At 46.6% G+C, this 24,423-nt stretch overlaps 3 long non-coding RNA genes across 4 annotated transcripts; all 3 read left to right on the forward strand.

Moving 5' to 3' along the window:
* Positions 1-401: 401 nt before the first annotated feature.
* On the forward strand, positions 402-1,523 carry LOC114910541 (uncharacterized). The gene is made up of 4 exons (XR_003797692.1): positions 402-434; positions 612-673; positions 1,224-1,363; positions 1,445-1,523. It is a non-coding gene; the product is annotated as an uncharacterized LOC114910541 (long non-coding RNA).
* Positions 1,524-7,373: 5,850 nt separating this feature from the next.
* Positions 7,374-9,540, forward strand: LOC114910538 (uncharacterized). The gene is made up of 3 exons (XR_003797689.1): positions 7,374-7,534; positions 9,126-9,198; positions 9,420-9,540. It is a non-coding gene; the product is annotated as an uncharacterized LOC114910538 (long non-coding RNA).
* Positions 9,541-9,605: 65 nt separating this feature from the next.
* LOC114910536 (uncharacterized) lies at positions 9,606-21,828 on the forward strand. Of its 2 annotated transcripts, XR_003797687.1 has the most exons (4): positions 9,606-9,631; positions 11,685-11,749; positions 21,223-21,371; positions 21,709-21,828. It is a non-coding gene; the product is annotated as an uncharacterized LOC114910536 (long non-coding RNA). The 2 variants fall into 2 exon arrangements; XR_003797686.1 differs by lacking the exon at positions 9,606-9,631 and having other exon boundaries at positions 11,631-11,749.
* The last annotated feature ends 2,595 nt before the right edge of the window (positions 21,829-24,423 follow it).

A 24,423-nucleotide genomic window follows, 5' to 3' on the forward strand; every position in this document is an offset into this window, starting at 1 on the left:
CGTAAAGTCTCCGGTGCCTGTCGCGGCGGCAATCCCCGAACACGGTGGTGGACACCAGAGGTAAGGGATGCCGTCAAGCTGAAGAAGGAGTTCTATCGGGCCTGGCTGGCTCATGGGACTCCTGACGCAGCTGACGCGTATCAGCAGGCCAGACGGAACGCGGCTCTGGCAGTCACTGCAGCAAAAACTCGGGCCTGGGAGGAGTTCGGTGAGGCCATGGAGGAAGACTTTAGATCGGCCTCAAAGAGATTCTGGCAAACCGTCCGGCGACTCAGAGGGGGGAAGCAGTGTTCCGTCAACACTGTTTACAGTGGAAGTCATGCGCTGCTGACCTCAACTAAGGATGTCCTCGGGTGGTGGAAGGAGTACTTTGAGGATCTCCTCAATCCAACTCCGTGTTACACAGAAACATCAGTGCCGCTCTTGACAACTGGGTGAGTGTGTGTTTCATGGGCCCACGGACTCGCTGGCTTGGCTCCATGTCATTCCAAGCTGTTGTGGAGAGACAGTTGAACCTGTTGTATGAATGATGGTTTGCAGTGTTTGAAGTGACATTATTCATAATTTCAGCAGTGTATTCAGTGGTATCTCATGCGATTTTACCCCACCAGCTGAAGCTTGTTCTTAGCAGACTTCTTGGGAATACAAGCAAGGCATTATCTATAAAATTCAGGTACACACCTGCATGAATGTCTGGTTGTCATTCCTGTCTTGTGTTACAAATGTCTTTTTTTGGTGGATAAGTTATTGTTAGGGGTGATATGGTTATGCAATCTGCAGTGGTGTGGTCTTGGAGCCCTTGAGCTCTAGTTGATTTCTGCCTGGGGTTAAATTTGGGTCTTCCCTCTGTCTGTGGACTTTGTGTTGGTGTTCTGGTTTCAACAAAAGGCTCAAAGACTTGCTGACATCCTACTGAGGACGGCTTGCTGCTCTTCTTTAAATGGATTTTGCAGATTAGTGTTAGTACATTACACTGTATGACCAGTACTTGGTATATGCGATAACTGTGTATCATATTCAACCAGTACTTGTTGTACATAACCAGTACTTCGTGTATCCAATCTGTTTCTTGTCATAAGAGCCAAAAACAGGCCAGGCACTGAAGAAAACACAGAGACAGCCAAGAAACACCAGTTTTAATTCTGCTAGTGACACATTATTGCAAGGCACCTGGTTTCTCCTGCTGTCATTGCTCCTCGTGATAACTTCTGCCTCTCTTTCAGTGATGCGCATGGATGGGCGGATGCCTCGCTGCACTATCAACTCAAAACCCAAATGCCCATGTCAAATAACATTATAGCTGCGGCCATCCTCACCTCCCAGAGTCCCTTCTTGTATTTGAAGCACCTGCTTTCAGTCAGTGGTCAGTAGACTTGCAGAAACATGTGGAACACAAACACAAACCTATTTGTCATGTAAAAGACTTTAATTCATGCTTCTTCAGGTTTTCAGGCCCAATTTGATTCATTTCCATTGCTTATGAGGATCACCAGTCTGAACTTCTCAGAGGATCTTTCCAAGCGGGGATCAGAGCACTTTGGCGTCTACAGCACATATATTCGTACTTCAGTGAGTGGCTCAGTATACACAGTCCTCTGCCTTAGAAACAAACCAGGAGTTGCCTAACCAAGTTCCTGATTTTTATGCTTTCTTTTCTGCTATTTCTTTCAGGTGAGAAAGCTTTACAAAAACACAGAGGGATTTACTGATGTCTATGTTACTAACATGACGTAAGTGCTCACGTACTGCTCTTTTACACATTGTTGCAGCTCTGTATGAAAAAGCTCTTAACTGCGCCCCGTGTAGATAAATGTTATTTTCATTTTGTGATATAACTACAAGTCCTAAAATTACACACACACACACACACACTTTCTGAACCGCTTGTCCCATACGGGGTCGCGGGGAACCGGAGCCTAACCCGGCAACTCACGGCGTAAGGCTGGAGGAGGAAGGGACACACCCAGGATGGGACGCCAGTCCGTCGCAAGGCAGTCCTAAAATTAACGCATGGTATTTAATGGTAGTCTAACACTTACATTACATTTTTATTAGATTTACTTATAAGTAGCTGAAGATTGGGGGTGCGGTGGTGCAGCAGGTTTGGCCGGGGCCTGTTGTGTGGTGGGTCTGGGGTTAGAGTCCTACTTAGGGTGGCTTGCGGCGGACTGACGTCCTGTCCGGGGTGTGTCCTCCGGCCCTGCGCTGCCGGGTTAGGCTTCAGCTCACCGTGACCCCACTCAGGACAAGCAGCTGTAGACATTGTGTGTGTTTGTATGTAGCTGAATATGGAAATTTGAATTAACAAGTAATGCAATAATAATACAATGTGGGTTTTACTGCAGCAGTGTCTCAGGTTCGACAGCCAGTTATGAAGGTCAGGCTTCATACGAGGAACTCTGGCACCCAGGCAGCCAAGTACCTTAAATGTTATTGTGGTACTCAGTGTGAATAATTAGAACAAGACCATGCATGAGGTCCAGGGGCAGTGGGACTGTTGGTCACAGAGGGGGCCTGGCTGCTGGGATTGAACCTAAAGCTGTGCAGAGGCTCACATGGAACAGGCCAATTTCCTGTTTCTTCACATGCTCACCAGTTCTGCTGGACTCTTCTCTCCTTAGGGCTGGGTCTCTGGTGGCCCATCTCATCGTGGTTTTTGAGAGGAACACAAGCACCCTGCTCTGTGTCACTGAGGTTCTGAAATTGGGTCTGGCCCAGTTGGAGATGGATGGGCTCACTGTGGACCCTGCAACACTGGGCATTGGTACACACAGCTCTTGAGACACCGCCATCCAGTCCTCCTTTAGATTCTCCCTGGACCTTTGCTAACAGTTGTGTACTCCTTTCCCTTCCCTTCCCCCCTGCCTCTTGAATTCTTCCTACAGTGCCCCCTTCCTCCATTCCTCCCACACCATGGCGTTTTCCAGGGTACGCTGTGGCCATCCTTGTCATGTGCGGTATTGTCCTCATCCTGCTTCCTCTGGCTCTATTTGTGGTGAGTGTTTGTCCCTAGGATACGTCTACAGCACTAAGTCCCTCAGCAGTTAGCATACTGGTTAAAGACACTGCCTTAGGATTTGAAGGAGTGGGGTTTGAACCCCACCTCCTGCTGTAGTGTTCTTGATCAAGGTACTTACACTGAACTGATACAGTAAAAATAGCTAAGCTAGGGACTGAGGACTTCAAAGTTTTAATCCAATTCTTATTTATTTTAAGTGTTCCTTCTGCTGCTGTTTTCTAAGCGTGGCCATGCAAAACTTCATTGTATTGCATACAATGACAATAAAGTATCTTATCTTATCTAAATAATGGGTAAATCAGTCTAAGTAACTCAACGCTCTAAGCCACTCTGGAGAAGAGTCAAATAAATAAATGTAACACAGGTTACACTTCATGGCTTAAAGACTGAAGGTTGTTTCAGCCCTGCCCTTTTTGTCAAAGCCCTGATCAAGGTCCTTACCCTACATTAAAAAGGGGTCAAGTACCACAGGGCTATTGTTCTGGGCTGTTGCTCTGACACCCTTGTTTCTCATCTCTGCTTTAGGGTATAAAGACTGGGATGTGGAGGCGAATAAGGACCATGGTGTTCCTCAGCTCCTGGGGCTACGACGTAGCTGGAACACACTGCAGGATCTGAGAGCCTGTCCTTCACTGGCATCACACATAACAACATGAACCTCTGTCTTTTGGCTAAAGGGTTTCCTGAACACAAAAAAGATTACTTTTGAATTGTAATGTTCTGCAAAACATCTTTAGTTTTATTCCTGAAATGAAAAGACAGACAAGAATTAAGATGGAAATTTAGAAGACAAAAGGCACAGATATGAAATACTGGTTACATAAAATTCACTGATATTTAGCATACCAAAGGTAATTTTTTTTTCTAACTGAATCAAGATTACATTGTCTCAGTTTAACATGAAAAGGTAAGAATTATAATTAGAAAATGCTTGTGCAACCTGCATGAAGTAGTGTTACCTGCTCCAGAATGACAACATTATTCCTTTACAGTAAGAGTTTAAGTGATCAAATTAATGCCGGAATAAAGGGAGTTTCATCTATACTAATGAATGAAATATTATGGTGAAGACTGATTGTGTTGTCTGTATTACAAGGGCTGCTCTCCTGCAAGCTTAGTTAAAGTTAATTTAACTTGTTTCCTTTCCTTTGGCTTGAGAAAGAAAAATGAAAGAATCTTTTATGTAATGAAAAATGTAGAAAGTGCATAAATGCACACATACCCAAAAGAATCTTATTGCACATAAACAAGTTACACTTAAGCATTGAATAATTTCCATCAATTTCTCTCACTTCAACAATACCAAATATTATTTTTGGCCAAACAAACCTTAATATGCAAACTGTGGTACACAAGCATGAGTTCAAGTGGTGGGGGAACCATTGGACGCACAGCGATGCACTGAATTGTGATGCAGCGATACATCAATCAGGCTTTCGGAAAATAAAAAGTTTAATTTCACTTCCTGCTTTGGGAGGTTTGCTAGAAATTCTTTGTTTCACTTCTTCGGCTGTAAATACTGAAATGGCCCTTTTTTACATTGAACTGTAACTGACACACACACACACACATTGACTGAAACCACTTGTCCCAAGCAGGGTTGCGGCGAGCCGGAGCCTAACCCGGCAACGTAAGGCACAGGGTCGGAGGGGGAGAGGACACACCCCAGACGGGACACCAGTTTGTCACAAGGCGTCCCAAGCAGGACTCAAACTCCAGACTCACCAGAGAGCAGGCACAGGCCAAACCCGCTGCACCACCGCACCCCCGAACTATAACTTGCTTTGGAGAAAAGCTTCTGCTAGATGAATAAACATAATATAAAAACAAGAAACGTTTTGTTTCACCCTCTAACATTATTGTGCTCTGATCAATATTTAAATTAATAAGAGTTCCAGAAATCCCCAAGGATATCCACTGCTATTAGATGAACACTACGTTATCCTTTTTATAAATTGTTACTTACGTATAAGTATTATATTTACATTACATTTACACTTATTCATTTAGCAGACGCTTTTGTCCAAAGCGACATACATCTCAGCAAAAGTACAATTTATGCATTACATTAAGAGAAGTAGACATAGCTGCAGACATGAAAGTCTCAAGCAAACCTAGTTCGTTACCTACCACTTGCTGCACCGAGGTTCATCGATCGAGTAGGTGCATAAAACACAGGATAGACAAATCCCGATGCCTTCCCACCAATTTTTTTTCTTAAATATTATAAGATATACAAATAAGCAAGTACAATGGCAGAGTAGTGGCTGAATAAAGGTTGTATCTGGGGATGCTTATGGAGTCACGATGCGTGAACAGTTACACCATAAATGAGTTGGAGAGGTCTTGGGTGAAGTGGATCTGGAAAAGATGAGTTTTCAGACCCTTCTTGAAAGTAGACAGAGTTTCCACAGTTCTGAGTGACAGGGGAAGGTCATTCCACCGCAACGGACCCAGAACCGAGAACCTCCGAGCTTTACCTTTTGCGCGCAAGACCACCAAGCGAGCAGAAGCAGACGAGCGAAGGGGCCTGGCTGGGGTGTTCAGGGAAAGGCGTGGGTCAAAGAACCAAGGGGCGTATGTCATTCTGAAGGATATCCTAGATGGTGGTCAAGGTCCAAAGCGGTGGTCGAAGACAAGGGAGTCGAGACTTGGGAGCAAGGATTCAGGGTTAGGACAGCAAGGCAGGGAAACAGGGTGTGCAAACTGGTTGTGCTACAGAGGGGACAATTATCTCATAGAGAATCCACAACTGGGGAATCTTTGCTCTTTATACCTAACTGGTCTGAGTATTCTCGGGTGTTTCTGGTTGAGGTGCAGGTGTAGCCAGGACATTAAGACCGGGATAAAACAGTATATCATGATCATTCTTACTACGAAGACTGAGTGATGTACTGAAAACATAACACAAGATTTATTTGATGGGAACTGTGTATTAAATACTTACCTAAACATTTTATTATTCTCAATATTTTGTTGTATATAGATATATTTTTCTATCTGATAATCTTTGCTGTATGACATTATTTTAACCATCTGATACAGTGTTTTACTGTATGATGTTTTATTGTGGGGGTGTGGTGGCGCAGTGGGTTGGATCACGGTCCTGGTTTCTGGTGGGTTTGGGGTTCGAGTTCCGCTTGGGGTGCCTTGTGACGGACTGGCATCCTGTCCTGGGTGTGTCCCCTCCCCCTCTGGGCTTACGCCCTGTGTTGCTGGGTAGGCTCCGCCTCCCTGCGACCCTGTATGGGACGAGCGGTTCAGAAAGTGTGTGTGTGTGTGTGTGTGACATAGGATTCTGCTGTAGGTGTTTGATATAGAGCTGTGTTCACCATGTTTTTCTCATACAACTATGTAGTGACACTTGTAGTATCTGGTAAATTGGATGTGCTGTGTGAAGTAAGAGGGGGGCACAGTGGTGCAGTGGGTTGGACCGGGTCCTACTCTCCAGTGGGTCTGGGGTTCGAGTCCCACTTAGGCTGGTGTCCTGCCCTGAGTTGCCGGGTTAGGCTCCAGTTCCCCATGACCCCGTATGGAACAAGCGGTTCGGGAAATGTGTGTGTTTGTTCGAAGTAAAAAAGGCACCAAACAGGTTTTAACAGACAATAGTTTTAGCTTCCTTCTCTTGACCAGTGTCCTTTCTGTTTCAGCAATACATTTAATAACCACAAAGGAATGTTTATCTTTTCATGTAGAAAGACCGGACTAACCATGGACGAGTTAATACGAAGTAACATTTTTGTTCCGGTTGCATTAACATTTTGGCAAGTTCTAATTTTATGTTTGCAGTACTGCGGTGTAGTGTATGGAGCACCAAAAATATGGTGAGCTCAACACTGAATTTATTCATACATAATGTAATGTAATGTAATGGGGGGAAGCGGGGGCGCAGTAGTTTTGGCCGGGGCCTGGTGTGTGTTAGGGCTGGGGTTCACGTCCTTCTTGGGGTGGCTTGTGGCGGACTGGCGTCCCGTCCGGGTTGCGCCCCCTACTCCCCCCCCGAAGCCCTGTGCCCTGCTTTGCCAGGTTAGGCTCCGGTTCACCTCGGGACAAGTGGCTGTAGACATTGTGTGTGTGATAATGTAATGTCTTTTCAAACTGGGCTTTCCTAATTATTGAAACCTAAAACATCTAAAACACATCTACAATGTACATCATCTAGAGTAGAGCAGGTGTAAAAACAACCTAAAACAAAGAGCTACTGTTGCATATCTCATTCGAATAAAATAATTTTAGAACATTCTCAAATATTTAAGTTGAAAAAACTCTGACCAGCCCCTTCATACAACATCACCACATACGTACGGCTAAGAGGACCACACCTCCTCACTGTGTTTCCTCTAACACATGCAGCTTGGCCAGAACAGGAAAAACTGTCTATACATCCAGAACTCTGGTGATATCCTTCAGTGAAAACTGCACCTGTCAGACAGAATGCCATAATTAAATGATACATGAATGACCCTGAAGCAATAAAATCAGCATATCAAGGACTTTTATCACCTGGAAGAAGTGGTAAGGCCTCCCTCCTTTAATAAAATTGAATTATTATTATTATTATTATTATTGTTATTGTTATTGTTGTTGTTGTTGTTGTTGTTGTTGAGATAAAGAATAAAAGTTACGTATAGGTTAAATAAGAACATTTTATCATGTCATAAAAAGCGTTAAGCACCGAATTTATAAAATAACATTATTATTACTATTTTTCAGATAAGTAACACTTGGATTATTGGTAATGAACAGCAGATTGTTGCTGGTCCAGATAAAAGTCATTTTAATCTTCTGTCGTTCATAATCAATCAACAACAAATTACACAGTGAAAAAAATGGAGTAAGAATAGTTTAATATTTTCAGAGAACAGTTTTTGGTTTTAAAAAAGATTTTCAATAAAATCTTATCTAAAATATCGGTAGGTTGTTGTTCTGATGAAATCACAAATAAGTCTATGCTCTACAGTTTAACCAGGTTTCTGGATTATGCTCAATACTGCATACAGACCCATAGTGCAAAGAGTACACTGAGGCATGGAAAAAATTTTTTTAAATTTCAGCAGATTAATTACAGAAACAAGATCTGCATTGTTTGAAAAAACTATCAGTCAGATTTTTTACCAGTAAGAAAGGTTAAAAATTCAAAGTTAAGATGATAGCTGTTTTTCTTTTTCCTATTTCTTTGTGTTTTAATTGACCCATTCTCAATTTTACTTGAGTTGCTGTATTGTATTACTGTTAAACCTTCGTTCTGGTCTTGGCACTATTGTTTATTATTCTTTCTCTTCATTCCATTCTTTTCACTCGACTTCCTTCTACTTTCAATTCTACTTTATTTCACTCTACCAGTTTTATCCATTTGCGCAGCTGAGTACTGTTTCTGAAACATTAGATGTTTCTTGGACAAAGCAGCAGAGAAGACTGTCAGTTGACCAAGTTTAAATTAAACTTATAAAATTTAAGTTTTAAATCTTAAAATAAACTTATAAAATGACTAAATGATTGTAATCCACACACTGGATTCTACTTACTTACTTAGTTTAACCAGTGCAACTTGAGGTTCGCTTATTTTTGCACCTGCATGTGCAGTACTTCAGTTTTTCTACTACACCTATGACTTTCTCTAATCCAACATATAGAACTAGTAATTATACACCTATTATGTCAGATCAAAAAAGTATGTAACTAAATATTTGTGGAATGCCACAGACATGGATCAGAAATATCTTGGTATGATACACGTGTTCAGATGGTGCATGATATGAGTGCCAGTGAAGATGCACCCTTTGGTATAGCATTAGTCGCTCTTGTGCGACGAGCTCACTTATCTGGTGAAATCTTAAAATTGTGTTTATTGTGTTAATTTGGGACAGATTTCATAAAAATGCTGACAAAATCTGGTCCATTAATACCGGTTACAGTACATATGCAAACAGCGCATGCATACTTCTTGTAGGTGTATGTTTTTACTTTCCTAAAAATCTATGTAATGCAAAAACATTTTACAAACATATCAGAAAAGTTAGTTATGCCTTTTTCCTGCTATTTTTGTGTCATTCTTCAAGACAGGTGAAGTGACAGTGAAAGTGTTCTACTCTAATACTGATTTTAGGTTATTTCTTTGGATTTACCCTGGTCCACATCCTGCACAATGAAGCTCTTGGTTGCTCTTCTACTGCTGCTAGGTGAGAATTTTATCTATTTATTTAAATGTCTGAGCTGTTAAAATGTCTGCTGGTGATTGTGGATGAGACTTTTCTACTCAAAGTCTCACTTCTTTAGGGGATGATTGGTTCTGGACCACACATACACAAAAAATGTAGCCTCTTTGATGAGCTTTTAGTTTGTTGGTTTTCCAGAGTACGTGTGACCTCTGGCACATCTTTGGTTTCGGCTTCATCTACAGGTTGTCGGACCTCAATAATCCTCGACGGCCAGGATACCACAGCCGGGCTGAATATCGGAAATGACATAACTATTGAGACCACAGCTGTTCCACCTGCTTCATTCAGCACAGTGATCAGAATGGAGTTCATCCTTCTGATAAATTTGACTTCTGATCCCTCCAGCCTGTTCTCCAATACCTCTGCCGCCCTGGCAAAGAACATTACTACTGAGGTCAGTGCAGTCCTAGCCTTCCCCACAAGTTGCCCTGTGCTTTGCTTATATGGTGTTTACTCTCATACCATTATATACAGTATATGCCTACCATAAATATGCATAAAATATTTATTTAAATGTAAACAAGCTGCAACTCATCAAACTACCCTGGTCTTACATTTATATTTACATTTATTCATTTAGCAGATGCTTTCCTCCAAAGCGATGTACATCTCAGTGAAAATACAATTTGTATATTACATTAGAAAAAAGAGACATTGCTGCAGACATGTGATTCTTAAGTAAACTTAGTTTCTTTCCACTGAATGCACCGATGTTCATCGCGTGAGTAGGTGCATAAAGCGCAAGATAGACAAAGTCTGATCACGTTCCTACAATTTTTTTTTCATAAAAAGGTACACAAACATTTACATACAATACAGGAGCAGCAGCTCTGTGAAGGTTTATCTGGGGATGATCATGAAGTTACGGTGCATGAACATCTACGCCTTACACGAGCTTGAGAAATCATGGGTGAAGTGAATCCAGAAAAGATAAGTTTTCAGACCCTTCTTGAATGTAGAGAGAGTTTCAGCAGTTCTGAGTGAGAGGGGGAGGTCATTCCACCACAACGGAGCCAGAACTGAGAACCTCCATGCTATACCTTTCACGCGCAGGCCCACCAAACGGGCAGAAGTAGATGAGCAAAGCGGTCTGGTTGGGGTGTAGCGGTAGATCAGATTTTGTAAATAGCTGGGAGCAGTTCTATTGATGTATTTGTAGGCAACAACCTTGGTCTTGAATTTGATCCAGGCAGCTATAGAAGTCTGTGCAGAGAAACGAGTAGAGGAGATACATGGGAGTGCTTTGGCAAGTCAAACACAACTCGTGCAGCAGCATTCTGTATTAGCTGTAGAGGTTTGATGGCAGTAGCAGGAAGGCCCGACAGGAGAGAGTTGCATTAGTCCAGGTGGGATGTCACCATGGCCTGGACAAGTAGTTGGGCAGAGTCAGTTGTGAGGTAAGGACGGCTCCTGCGGATATTACGCAGGATGTATCTGGTCTTGATTTGAACATTTCCATTTAAAAAGTAAATGCTACACACTGAAAACATCATATGCTTATTAATCTGCAATACCAAAAGGTACAACCCTTTTTTCTGAAAAGAAAAAAAAAAATTTTAAGGACAGCTATTTATTTCTCCAAGAAGGGTGCTATTATGAAATCCGTATTGTTTACAAGTTCAAATAAAATTATAAAATATATTATAACATCGTAGTTACAATTAAACAGTTTATCACCACGCTAGTGAAAGTATCCAAGTTCCTATCAGTAATTTTTCCCCTCTGAGCTTAGTACTAATTCCATGTTTTCCCAATTCAAAAAATCAGGAAGAACAGAAAAAATAGGCAGTTTAGGTCACCTATGGTCATGTTGCACTGCACAAGTGCATAACAACAACTGTCAAAACTGATGACCCAGATGCTTCAGTAGTAATGTATCAAGATGAGGCCTCCGCAGTTCTGGAATGTGACAGTTCCTTGTGTGAGTGGCATTCTGCCACTGGAATGCCCAATCCCTCTCTCACACCATTCTCTCTCTCTCATGCACACACACACACACACACACACACACATACACACACACATATACATAGCTGAGCCTTTTCTGCCCAAAAACTCATGTCAATTATGCTGCTGCTGCAAAGTTGTGGTAAAATTACAGTTGCATTTCTTGGAAATGGCTGAAAAATCTAACAAATATGCAGTAATAAATTATAAAGCTGCACAGTACAATATGTTGCTGATATGCAATATCCATAGACAGTTGCTCTACAACATATACAAAAAATCAAGAATTAATTTATGTATTATAAGTACACCCAGTCTTTCTTTTGCAGTTCAGCAGCTTCACTATAGAAGCGCAAGCTGAGATGTACCCCACCTTACGCTCCTTTTATTTGCCTCTGGATCAGTGTGATTCTAAATTTGAAAGCATTTACTGAAAATTGTGCATGAATGTGAAAAAACATGCAGAACTGAGTGCCATTTTCATTTCTTTGTCTCAACAGATTGATCATGTGTTCCACAGACAATACCCAGAGTCATTCATTACATCCAGGATTGACCACTTCAGGTTGTTTTTGAGTCTCCATAAATTGTTTGTGAAGTGCTCTGCCAGTGCTTTTGTCTTGCATACAATAAGAAGGCCCTTCCTGGATCGGGGCCTTGGCGTGGCATAACGGCTTGCGTGATCTAGGGATCTCCAGAGCTATGTCATCGGGAGCAGTATGCTCCTGGTAGGGTCTCCCAAGGCGAACAAGTCTGGAGTGAAGATCCAGACTAACACGATCCGAAAAACCCCTATGAAAAATGGGAACAGAAGAACGTTTACCCTGCCTGGAATAGGGTCACCGGGACCTACCCCTGGAGCCGGGCTTGGGGGTAGTGTTCCTAGGCAAGCGCCTGGTGGCTGGGGAGCCCATGTAACCCGGCCGAAAAGGCATTGTGGGAAGATCATGTGGGCCCACCACCTGCAAGGTCCAACATGATGGTTGGGTGCAATGTGTACCAGGCAGCGGGAAGGGGCAGGGTGGTGCATGGCGTCGCAGCCCCTCGCGACAGAAACTGGCTTTTGGTTCATGGAATGTTACCTCACTGGGGGGAAGGAGCCAAAACTGGTGCGGGAGGTTGAGATATACCAACTAGATACAGTTGGGCTCACCTCCACTCACAGTGTTGGCTCTGGAACCAAACTCCTCGATAGGGGATGGTCTCTCTCCTACTCAGGAACTGCATGGGATGAGAAGCGCCGGGCGGGTGTGGGGATGCTCACAAGCCCCCGGCTGGCTGCCATAGAGTTGCAATTTGTCCCGGTGGACTAGAGGGTCACCTCAATGCGACTTAGGGTCGCAGAGAGGAAAACTTTGACTGTTGTGTGTGCTTATGCACCAAACAGCAGTTCAGAGTATTTGGCCTTCTTGGAGAGGGTGGGTGGGGTTCTGGACAGGGCCCCACCTACAGACTCCGTAGTCCTGCTGGGGGACTTCAACGCTCACGTTGGCAATGACTGGGAAATCTGGCGGGGGGTGATTGGGAAGAACGGCTTGCCCGATCTGAACCGGAATGGTGAAATGTTATCGGACTTCTGTGCTAGCCATGGTTTGTCCATAACAAACACCATGTCCGAACACAAGGATGCTCACAAGTGTACTTGGTACCAAAGCTCCTTGGGCCAAGGGTAAATGATCGACTTTGTAGTCATTTCATCTGACTTGAGGCCACATGTTCTGGACACTCGGGTGAAGAGAGGTGTTGAGCTGTCAAGCAATCACCATCTGGTGGTGAGCTGGATCAGATGGCGGGGAAAACTGATGGACAGACTCGGTAGGCCTAGACGTTTAACAAGGGTGTGCTGGGAACGACTGTCGGAGGACCTTGTCCGGAATGATTTTAACTCGCACCTCCGGAAGAGCTTCTCCGATGTCCCGGAGGAGGTAGGGGACATGGAGTCTGATGGACCCTGTTCAAAACCTCCATTGTGGAAGCAGCCAGGCACAGCTGTGGCCAAAAGCTTGTTGGTGCCAGCCAGGGCGACAACCCGAGAACCCGCTGGTGGACACCGGTGATGAGGGAAGCCGTCAGGCTGAAGAAGGAGGCCTTTAGGGCCTGGTTGGCTCTGGGGACTCCTGACTCAGCAGGCAGGAACTGACAGCCGAAAAAGGCAGCAGCGGCTGCGGTTGCAGAAGCAAAATCCAGGGCTTTGGAGGAGTTTGGAGAGACCATGGAAAACGACTATCGGTCGGCTTCAAAGAGGTTCTGGAGAACCATCCGGTAGCTCAGAAGGGGTCGAAGGAGTTTCGCTCAGGCTGCGTTCAGCAAGAGTGGAGAAACTCTGACCTCAGATGCGGACATTGTCGGGAGGTGGAAGGAGCACTTTGAAGAACTCTTAAACCCGAGTGATATGCCTCCCTTACAGGAGTCAGGGCCTGAGGCTTTCGGGCTGTCAGAGTCCATTTCCCTGGTGGAAGTCACTGAGGTAGTTGGTAAGCTTCACAGAGGCAAAGCACCGGGAGTGGATGAGATCCGCCCGGAACTGCTTAGGGCCCTGGATGTTGCAGGGCTATCATGGTTGACATGCCTCTGCAATGTTGCATGGACCTTGGGGACAGTGCCTTTGGATTGGCAAACTGGGGTGGTGGTCCCTATTTTCAAGAAAGGGGACCGGAGAGTGTGTGCAAAGTACTATCGGGGTATCACACTTCTCAGCCTCCCTGGAAAAGTCTATGCCAGGGTGCTGGAGAGGAGGCTCCGGCCGCTGGTTGAACCTCAGATTGAAGGGGAACAATGCTGATTCCGCCCTGACCGTGGAATAGTGGACCAGCTTCTTACTCTCTCACAGATGACTGAAGGGACATGGGAGTTTGCTAATCCAGTCTACATGTGTTTTGTGGACTTGGAGAAGGCCTATGACCGTGTTCCCCGGGAAATTCTGTGGGTGGTGCTTAGGGAGTATGGTGTACCGGGGCCACTACTGCGGGCCATTCGGTCTCTGTACATACGGAGCAAAAGCTGTGTCCGCATACTCGGCATTAAGTCAAGCCTGTTCAGTGTTGGTGTTGGACTCCGCCAAGGTTGTGCCTTGTCTCCACTCCTGTATGTGGTTTTCATGGGCAGGATATCAAGGCGCAGTCGAGGCCAGGAGGGCATTCTGTTTGGGAGTCGGAACGTGACGTCTCTGCTTTTTGCAGATGATGTTGTCCTTTTGGCACCATCACATGGTTGCCTCCAACACACACTGGAACGGTTTGTAGCCGAGTGTGAAGCGGTTGGGATGAAGATCAGCACCTCAAAGTCTGAATCCATGGTTCTCTCACGGAAAAGGATGGCATGCCCCCTCCAGGTAAGGGGAGAGCATTTGCCCTAGGTGGAGGAGTTCAAGTATCTTGGGGTCTTGTTCATGAGTGAGGGGAGAAGGGAGCGTGAAATCGGCCGCAGACTGGGAGCAGCGGCAGCAGTAATGTGGTCACTGTACCGGACTGTAGTGGTGAAGTGGGAGCTGAGCCATAAGGCGAAGCGCTCCATTTACCGGTCCATCTACGTCCCTACCCTCACCTATGGTCATGAACTTTGGGTAATGACCGAAAGAATAATATTGCGGGTACAAGCGGCCGAAATCAGTTTTCTCTGCAGGGTGTTGGGACTCACTCTCCTTGACAGGGTCAGGAGTTCGGACATCCGGGAGAAACTCAGAGTAAAGCCGCTACTCCTCCACACTGAGAGGAGCCGGTTGAGGTTGTTCGGGCATCTGATAAGGATGCCCCATGGGCGCCTCCCTTTGGAGGTATACCGGGCACGGCCAACTGGGACGAGGCCCCGAGGTTGGCCCAGGATCTGCTGGAGAGATTATATCACACACTTGGGCTGGGAATGGCTGGGGATCCCCCAGGCTGAGCTGAAGGAAGTTGCGGGGGACAGGGGCGGCTGGGCCTCTCTGCTCTCCCTGCTGCCACCCCGACCCTATTAGGACAAGCGGGATGGAAGATGGATGGGCAATAAGAGGTTGAAAAAATACTGGAAATACCAGTAGTATTTATCTCAAGTAACTATCAAAAAGTAAGAATACTGTTTCCACTGAGAGAAGCATCAGATCTGTGCGTGGTGGTTCTTTAAGAAGAAAATGTTCCAGGTCAACCCAGAAATGATGACTGGGGCCGTTCGTAGACATCTCACATAATGTTCACAAACCAGCTGCGCAATCTATACATGTATTTGGTCACCTTAAAAAGGCAAAATCCCATCTGCATGTCCTCCTCATGTTTGCGAGGGTTTCCTTCCATAATCCGAAGAGATGTGTATTAAGCAGGCTGGTGACTCTAAATTGTATTGATAGTGTAAAATACTGTTGGGAATTTACTGCAGTGTATCTAAAACTTGATCACCTTGGAAAAAGGTCAATTAATAAATGTAAATGTAAAAATGTTACTAGTTGGCCATCACTAACACCGAAGGCCAAAAGCTCTGGACCAGGCCACTTTTGTATCTTTTCCTGTTTTCACCTTAATATTACTCATTTTGTTGCGATTGTGGAAATCTACACATTTTTTCATTTGGTGTTTCTGCTAGGGGGGCGTGGTGGTTCAGTGGCACAGTGGGTTGGACCGGGTCCTGCTCTCCGGTGGGTCTGGGGTTCGAGTCCCTCTTCAGGTGCCTTGCGACGGACTGGCGTCCTATCCTGGGTGTGTCCCCTCCCCCTCCAGCCTTACACCCCGAGTTGCCGAGTTAGGCTCCGGTTCCCTGCAACCCCGTATGGGACAAGCGGTTCAGAAACTGTGTGTGTGTGTGTGTGTGTGTGTGTGTGTGTGTGTGTGTGTGTGTGTGTGTGTGCGCGCGCGCGTGTGCGCGCATGTGCGCATTTGCGCATTTCTGCTGAAAAATGTAGCGTTTCACCTCGTTCAATGCATGATCTTATTGATATTACACGTTTTAGAGTTTCTTCATTCAATGTACTTTAATGTAGAATCTTTGCCATAATTTTGAACATTAGCTAGTTTTGCTGTACCCTCAACCAAGACTCTGCTCCATGTTCTGTTGATAAAGAGAACTATCAACAGATCCACCTTATTCTGCTGGATTTAGCTATCTGATAAAACTATAACATGGATAGTACATATGCCTCACAGCTCCTGAGTTGTGGGCTTAAATTCAACAGTCTGTATATACTTTACACGTTCTTCCCAGGTTCATGTTCATTTCCTGCCGCAGTCCAAAGACATGAGCTTCAGGTGGACTTGTGTCTCCATTGTGCCTTAAGAACCTCAGAGTAGCGTATTGGGTTACTTAAGTAACTGTGGGCAGTGAAATGGGGAACAATACAAATCTTAGTGTACAAATCCAACATTGCAAGGACAGGAGTGGAAGAGATGATACTTTCTGGGCAGGAAATTCACACAGCAGCTCAAAATGTCACATAACAAGGTTCAGTTATATTGAGAGAATAATACAACACAAATATTACCCATAAGATAAAAAAGGACATATCAAGTAACAAACTAAATAACGAACAAGCAAAATGAATATCAAAGCGACTTTTACAAGTTACAGCTGTACTAGAGCAGAGCAGTGCAGTGCAGTGCAGTGCAGTGCAGTGCAGTGGACTTATAAGCGCGACGACGTGAAGTACTCAATGCAATTCCCCGCTCTGCCGCGGTGAGGCGCTAACAGGCCCTTGGTGAAGTTACAGAGCCGGATGGCGGTAGGAAACAAGTACCCACTGAAGTAGTTACTTTCCACAAAGGTCTCGCATACATTACAGTGTTAATATAGCGGGATAATAGGCAAATTAGCGCTCCTGAAATACTCGTACTAAAAACAGAACACTAAATGCCGTGTTTAGCATCCCTGCTGTACTGTTTGATATCATACAGGCAGCCTTGCGCGCGCGGTAGCTAACAAACCAAATTCACTCAGTCACTCACTGTCTGTCTGTCAGTACTCGTCATAAAAAAATCGGAATACCCTCAGCAGCTTGGAAAAAGCTATCCCCAAAATTTCAGACAGGTATTTAGTGTTCAAAAACCCCTTATGAAGGAAAAATCAAGGCTTTCGTTTACCCCGCCCGGTATGGGGTCACCGGGGCCCCACCCTGGAGCCAGGCCTGGGGGGGGGGGCTCGCATGCGAGCGCCTGGTGGCCAGGTCTATGCCCACGGGGCCTGGCCGGGCTCAGCCCAAAGCCATGACGTGGAGCCGCTCTTCGGTGGGCTCACCACCTGCCGGAGAAACCGTAAGGGGCCGGTGCATTGTGATTTGGGCGGTGGTCGGGGCCGAGTGCCCGGCCGACCCAAACCTCGGGCGCCAACTCTGGTTTTTGGGACTTGGAATGTCACCTCACTGGCGGGGAAGGAGCCTGAGCTGGTGCGGGAAGTTGAGAGATACCGTCTAGATATAGTCGGGCTCACTTCCACTCACAGCTTGGGTTCTGGAACCACTCTCCTCGATCGAGGGTGGACTCTCCACTATTCTGGCGTTGCCCAAGGTGAGAGGCGGCAGGGTGGTGTGGGCTTATTAATAGCCCGCCAGTTCAGCCGCCATGTGTTGGAGTCTACCCCGGTGAATGAGAGGGTCGTCTCCCTACGCCTTCGGGTCAGGGAACGGTCTCTCATTGTCGTTTGTGCTTATGCGCCTAGCGGCAGTGTAGAGTACCCGGCCTTTTTAGAGTCCCTGGGGGGCGTGCTGGAAAGCGCTCCCACTGGGGACTCTGTCGTTCTACTGGGGGACTTTAACGCCCACGTGGGCAGCGACAGTGATACCTGGAGGGGCGTGATTGGGAGGAACGGCCTCCCTGATCTGAACCCGAGCGGTGAGTTGTTATTGGATTTCGGTGCTAGTCGCGGTTTATCCATAACGAACACCATGTTCATGCATAAGGGTGTCCATTAGTGCACTTGGCACCAGGACACCCTAGGTCGGAGGTCGATGATCGACTTTGTAGTCGTTTCTTCTGACCTTCGGCCATATGTCTTGGACACTCGGGTGAAGAGAGGGGCTGAGCTGTCAACTGATCACCACCTGGTGGTGAGTTGGATTCGATGGCGGGGGAAAAAGCTGGACAGACCTGGCAGGCCCAAACGCATAGTGAGGGTCTGTTGGGAACGTTTGGCGGAGGCCCCTGTCAGAGAGGTCTTCAACTCCCACCTCCGACAGAGCTTCAACCAGGTCCCGAGGGAGGTGGGGGACATTGAGTCCGAATGGACTATGTTCCGCGCCTCCATTGTCGGGGCGGCAGTTCGAAGCTGCGGCCATAAGGTCTCCGGCGCCTGTCGCGGCGGCAATCCCCGAACACGGTGGTGGACACCGGAAGTAAGGGATGCCGTCAAGCTGAAGAAGGAGTTCTATTGGGCCTGGCTGGCTCATGGGACTCCTGAAGCAGCTGACAGGTACCGACGGGCCAAACGGAGCGCGGCTCTGGCAGTCGCCGCGGCAAAAACTCGGGCTTGGGAGGAGTTCGGTGAGGCCATGGAGGAAGACTTTCGGTCGGCCTCAAAGAGATTCTGGCAAACCGTCCGGCGACTCAGAGGGGGGAAGCGGTGTTCCATGAACACTGTTTACAGTGGAAGTGGTGCACTGCTGACCTCAGCTGAGGATGTCCTCGGGCAGTGGAAGGAGTACTTTGAGGATCTCCTCAATCCCTCCGACACGCCTTCCGTAGAAGAAGCTGAGGCTGGGGACTTGGAGGGGGACTCGTCCATTACCCTGGCTAAAGTTGCTGAGGTAGTCAAAAAACTCCTCGGTGGCAAGGCTCCAGGGGTGGATGAGATCCGCCCCGAGTTTCTCAAGTCTCTGGATGTTGTGGGGCTGTCTTGGCTGACACGCCTCTGCAGCATCGCGTGGAGTTCGGGAACGGTGCCTCTGGACTGGCAGACCGGGGTGGTGGTCCCTCTTTTTAAGAAGGGGGACCGGAGATTGTGTTCCAACTACAGGGGAATCACACTCCTTAGCCTCCCTGGGAAAGTCTATGCCAGGGTACTGGAAAGGAGAATCCGACCGATAGTCGAACCTCGGATTCAGGAGGAGCAATGCGGTTTTCGCCCTGGCCGTGGAACACTGGACCAGCTCTATACCCTCACTAGGGTGCTGGAGGGTTCGTGGGAGTTTGCCCAACCAGTCCATATGTGTTTTGTGGACCTGGAGAAGGCATTCGACCGTGTCCCTCGTGGCATCCTGTGGGGGGTACTTCGGGATTATGGGGTTCGGGGCTCGTTGCTACGGGCTGTTCGTTCCCTGTATGACCGGAGCAGGAGCTTGGTTCGCATTGCCGGCAGTAAGTCAGACCTGTTCCCGGTGCATGTTGGACTCCACCAGGGCTGCCCTTTGTCACCGATTCTGTTCATTATCTTTATGGACAGAATTTCTAGGCGCAGCCAGGGAACGGAGGGTGTCTGTTTTGGTGGCCGCGAGATCTCGTCTCTGCTTTTTGCGGACGATGTGGTCCTGTTGGCTTCATCAAATCAAGACTTGCAGCGTGCACTGGGGAGGTTTGCAGCCGAGTGCGAAGCGGCGGGGATGAGAATCAGCACCTCCAAATCCGAGGCCATGGTTCTCAGTCGGAAAAAGCTGGATTGCCCCCTCCGGGTTAGGGGGGAGAGTTGCTCCCTCAAGTGGAGGAGTTTAAGTATCTCGGGGTCTTGTTCACGAGTGAGGGAAAAATGGAGCGGCAGGTTGACAGACGGATCGGTGCGGCGTCCGCAGTAATGCGGTCATTGTACCGGTCTGTTGTGGTGAAGAAGGAGCTGAGTCGTAAGGCGAAGCTCTCAGTTTACCGGTCGATCTACGTTCCTACCCTCACCTATGGTCATGAACTCTGGATCATGACCGAAAGAATGAGATTGCGGATACAAGCGGCAGAAATGAGTTTCCTCCACAGAGTGGCTGGGCGCACCCTTAGGGATAAGGTGAGGAGCTCGGTCACCCGGGAGGAGCTCGGAGTAGAGCCGCTGCTCCTCCGCATCGAGAGGAGCCAGTTGAGGTGGCTCGGGCATCTGTTCCGGATGCCTCCTGAACGCCTCCCTGGGGAGGTGTTCCGGGCTTGTCCCACTGGGAGGAGGCCTCGGGGCAGACCCAGGACACGTTGGAGAGACTATGTCTCCCGGCTGGCCTGGGAACGCCTTGGGGTTCCCCCAGAGGAACTGGAGGAGGTGTGCGGGGAGAGGGAAGTCTGGAGGACTCTGCTCGGACTGCTGCCCCCGCGACCCGGCCCCGGATAAAAGCGGAGGAAGATGGATGGATGGATGGATGGATGGATGGATGGATGGATGGATGGATGGATGGTATTTAGTGTTTATTCCGCACCTTTACCATATTTAATGACTTGAACGACAAAAGCAGCGCGATGACGCCGGCGAACTGTGTATATCACTCAGACAAAACGACAAAGTATTTTCCTGACAACTTTCACAACTAAAATAGCCAACCAACTAAACTTTGAAACAAATAATATTATACGTGTGTGGAATACATTTCTTAGCCCGCGATTTCATTAATTTTGCGTAATGTAACGGCGCTGAGGGGAGTTATACCAGCCAGCATCGTGTAAAAATAGTTGACAATAGTGTTTGTGTGTGTACATAGTTGTGTGTGTCTTGTGCTGATTGGTTGTCGTTTTATTTATGTTCAGTGTTCAAGAGTGGAATTCTGGAGAGTTCTGGGGGTAACCTCTTAACCATGGGGCGCAGCAGGGGGGCTGGGAGTGACCCAGGGGGATTCACCAGTGTTTTGTACCACTTGTATTGCCTGAAGTGTCTCTGTTAAGACTGCTAGTGAAAGACATGTATGTTCTCTAATAAAGAGTGCATTCCTTTTATCCTGACTCTTGAACCAGTTTCTAGTAGCTCCATGGGGGGATGCTACAGTATTGTTATTATTAAAATGCAGATGATGGATGTTGAGTAAATGAATAAAGTAAATTACAGACTTATAGCTATAAAGGTAGTGTTGAATATAACAGTGGGTTCTGTTGCGTGTCCTTTACTGGCGGACACATTGGTAGGACACTGAGAAGTAGTGGTGCATGTTTTTAATCAGCTTTTATGTTTTCTCTTTGTCAACATCAGTTCAGTCTCAGCAGTGGTGGTCCTGGACCTTTTCTTTCGGAGGGAGCTGATAAGTCCCCAAGACTGTGAGCTCATAACATCTTTGGAGGCACTGACAATGCAGCACTTAATTGGCCTGAACATTGATCCCAAATCCATACGCATCATTGGTATGTCATCTTGTCTCTTATCCCTTTCTCCATCATATTTCATATCCATATTTTCACATTGCTTTAAGCTTACCAGTCAGACCTACTTTACTTATTTTTGAGTACAGATTCGTGTTCATTCATTCAAGGTAATATGTAAAGATCGTTAAAATGCTCACGTCAGGATAAAATAAAACAGTAAATAAGATAACAGTAAACGAGACACAGGAATAAACTTTAAAAATGGGTGTCTGAAACAAACAATTAGGCTTTTTTGTCAGAAACGAACTCCCTTTAACCTTTGTCTTTCTCTCCTTCACACATTTAAACATCTACAACTTTCAATGTTCAAATGTAGACATAGCAAACTTTACAACTATACAGACCCCTAAACCTCACAGTTTTGTCACACCGCTGAGTACATCAAACAAAGTTTCAGTGATTTCTTCCACAAAACCATATACAAAAACTGAAATGCAAACAATTAACACTATAACACCTGGAACATTGATTACATTTACGCCAGAACCACAGTCCAGTAAAACACAAGAAACTACGGACAGTTCTTTACCACAGAATAACACCCCAACATTAAAAACTTCAGGAACATCAAAAACTTCTGAAGTTTCAGGAACACTGCAGAAAACTGACATGACAACGAAAGTCCCAGAATTTTCCAGGACACCCCCTGAAACTGACATGACAACGAAAACCCCTGAATTTTCCAGGACACCTCCTGAAACTGACATGACAACGAAAACCCCTGAGTTTTCTGGGACATCGCCTGAAACTGACATGACAATGAAAACCCATGAATTTTCCAGAACACCTCCTGAAACTGACATGACAACGAAAACCCCTGAATTTTCCAGGACACCTCCTGAAACTGACATGACAACAAAAACCCCTGAATTTTCCAGGACACCTCCTGAAACTGAGAGGACAACGAAAACCCCTGAGTGTTCTGGGACATCGCCTGAAACTGACATGACAAAGAAAACCCATGAATTTTCCGGCACACTTCCTGAAACTGACATGACAACGAAAGCCCCTGAATTTTCCAGAACACCTCCTGAAACTGACATGACAACGAAAACCCCTGAATTTTCCAGGACACCTCCTGAAACTGACATGACAACGAAAACCCCTGAATTTTCCAGGACACCTCCTGAAACTGACAGGACAACGAAAACCCCTGAGTTTTCTGGGACGTCGCCTGAAACTGACATGACAACAAAAACCCCTGAATTTTCCAGGACACCTCCTGAAACTGACATGACAACGAAAACCCCTGAATTTTCCGGGACACCTCCTGAAACTGACATGACAACGAAAGCCCCTGAATTTTCCAGAACACCTCCTGAAACTGACATGACAACGAAAACCCCTGAATTTTCCAGGACACCTCCTGAAACTGACATGACAACAAAAACCCCTGAATTTTCCGGGACGTCGCCTGAAACTGACATGACAACGGAAACCCCTGAATTTTCTGGGACGTCGCCTGAAACTGACATGACAACGGAAACCGCAGAGTTTTCCGGGACGTCGCCTGAAACTGACATGACAACGGAAACCCCTGAATTTTCCGGGACGTTGCCTGAAACTGACATGACAACGGAAACCCCTGAATTTTCCGGGACGTCGCCTGAAACTGACATGACAACGGAAACTCCTGAGTTTTCCGGGATGTCGCCTGAAACTGGCATGACAACGGAAACCCCTGAATTTTCCGGGACGTTGCCTGAAACTGACATGACAACAGAAACCCCTGAGTTTTCCGGGAGGTCGCCTGAAACTGACATGACAACGGAAACTCCAGAATTTTCCGGGACGTCGCCTGAAACTGACATGACAACGGAAACTCCTGAGTTTTCTGGGACGTCGCCTGAAACTGACATGACAACGGAAACTCCTGAATTTTCCGGGACGTCGCCTGAAACTGACATGACAACGGAAACCCCAGTGTTTTCTGGGACGTCGCCTGAAACTGACATGACAACAGAAACCCCTGAGTTTTCCGGGACGTCGCCTGAAACTGACATGACAACGGAAACCCCTGAGTTTTCCGGGACGTCGCCTGAAACTGACATGACAACGGAAACCCCTGAATTTTCCGGGACATCGCCTGAAACTGGCATGACAACGGAAACCCCTGAATTTTCCGGGACGTTGCCTGAAACTGACATGACAACAGAAACCCCTGAGTTTTCCGGGACGTCGCCTGAAACTGACATGACAACGGAAACTCCTGAATTTTCCGGGACGTCGCCTGAAACTGACATGACAACGGAAACTCCTGAGTTTTCTGGGACGTCGCCTGAAACTGGCATGACAACGGAAAGCCCTGAATTTTCCGGGACGTCGCCTGAAACTGACATGACAACAGAAACCCCTGAGTTTTCCGGGACGTCGCCTGAAACTGACATGACAACGGAAACTCCTGAATTTTCCGGGACGTCGCCTGAAACTGACATGACAACGGAAACCCCAGTGTTTTCTGGGACGTCGTCTGAAACTGACATGACAACAGAAACCCCTGAGTTTTCCGGGACGTCGCCTGAAACTGACATGACAACGGAAACCCCTGAGTTTTCCGGGACGTCGCCTGAAACTGACATGACAACGGAAACCCCTGAATTTTCCGGGACATCGCCTGAAACTGGCATGACAACGGAAACCCCTGAATTTTCCGGAACGTCGCCTGAAACTGACATGACAACGGAAACCCCTGAGTTTTCCAGGACGTCGCCTGAAACTGACATGACAACGGAAACCCCTGAGTTTTCCGGGACGTCGCCTGAAACTGACATGACAATGGAAACCCCTGAATTTTCCGGGACGTCGCCTGAAACTGACATGTCAACGGAAACCACCAATGTACCTCTAACATCATCTGAAACTGGCATGACAACGGAAACCCCTGAATTTTCCGGGACGTCGCCTGAAACTGACATGACAACGGAAACCACCAATGTACCTCCAACATCATCTGAAACTGACATGACAGCGGAAACCACCAATGTACCTCCAACATCATCTGAAACTGACATGACAATGGAAACCACCAATG

The sequence above is a fragment of the Scleropages formosus genome, chromosome 5, assembly GCF_900964775.1.
Source record: "Scleropages formosus chromosome 5, fSclFor1.1, whole genome shotgun sequence".
In the NCBI taxonomy this organism is placed as follows: Eukaryota; Metazoa; Chordata; class Actinopteri; order Osteoglossiformes; family Osteoglossidae; genus Scleropages; species Scleropages formosus.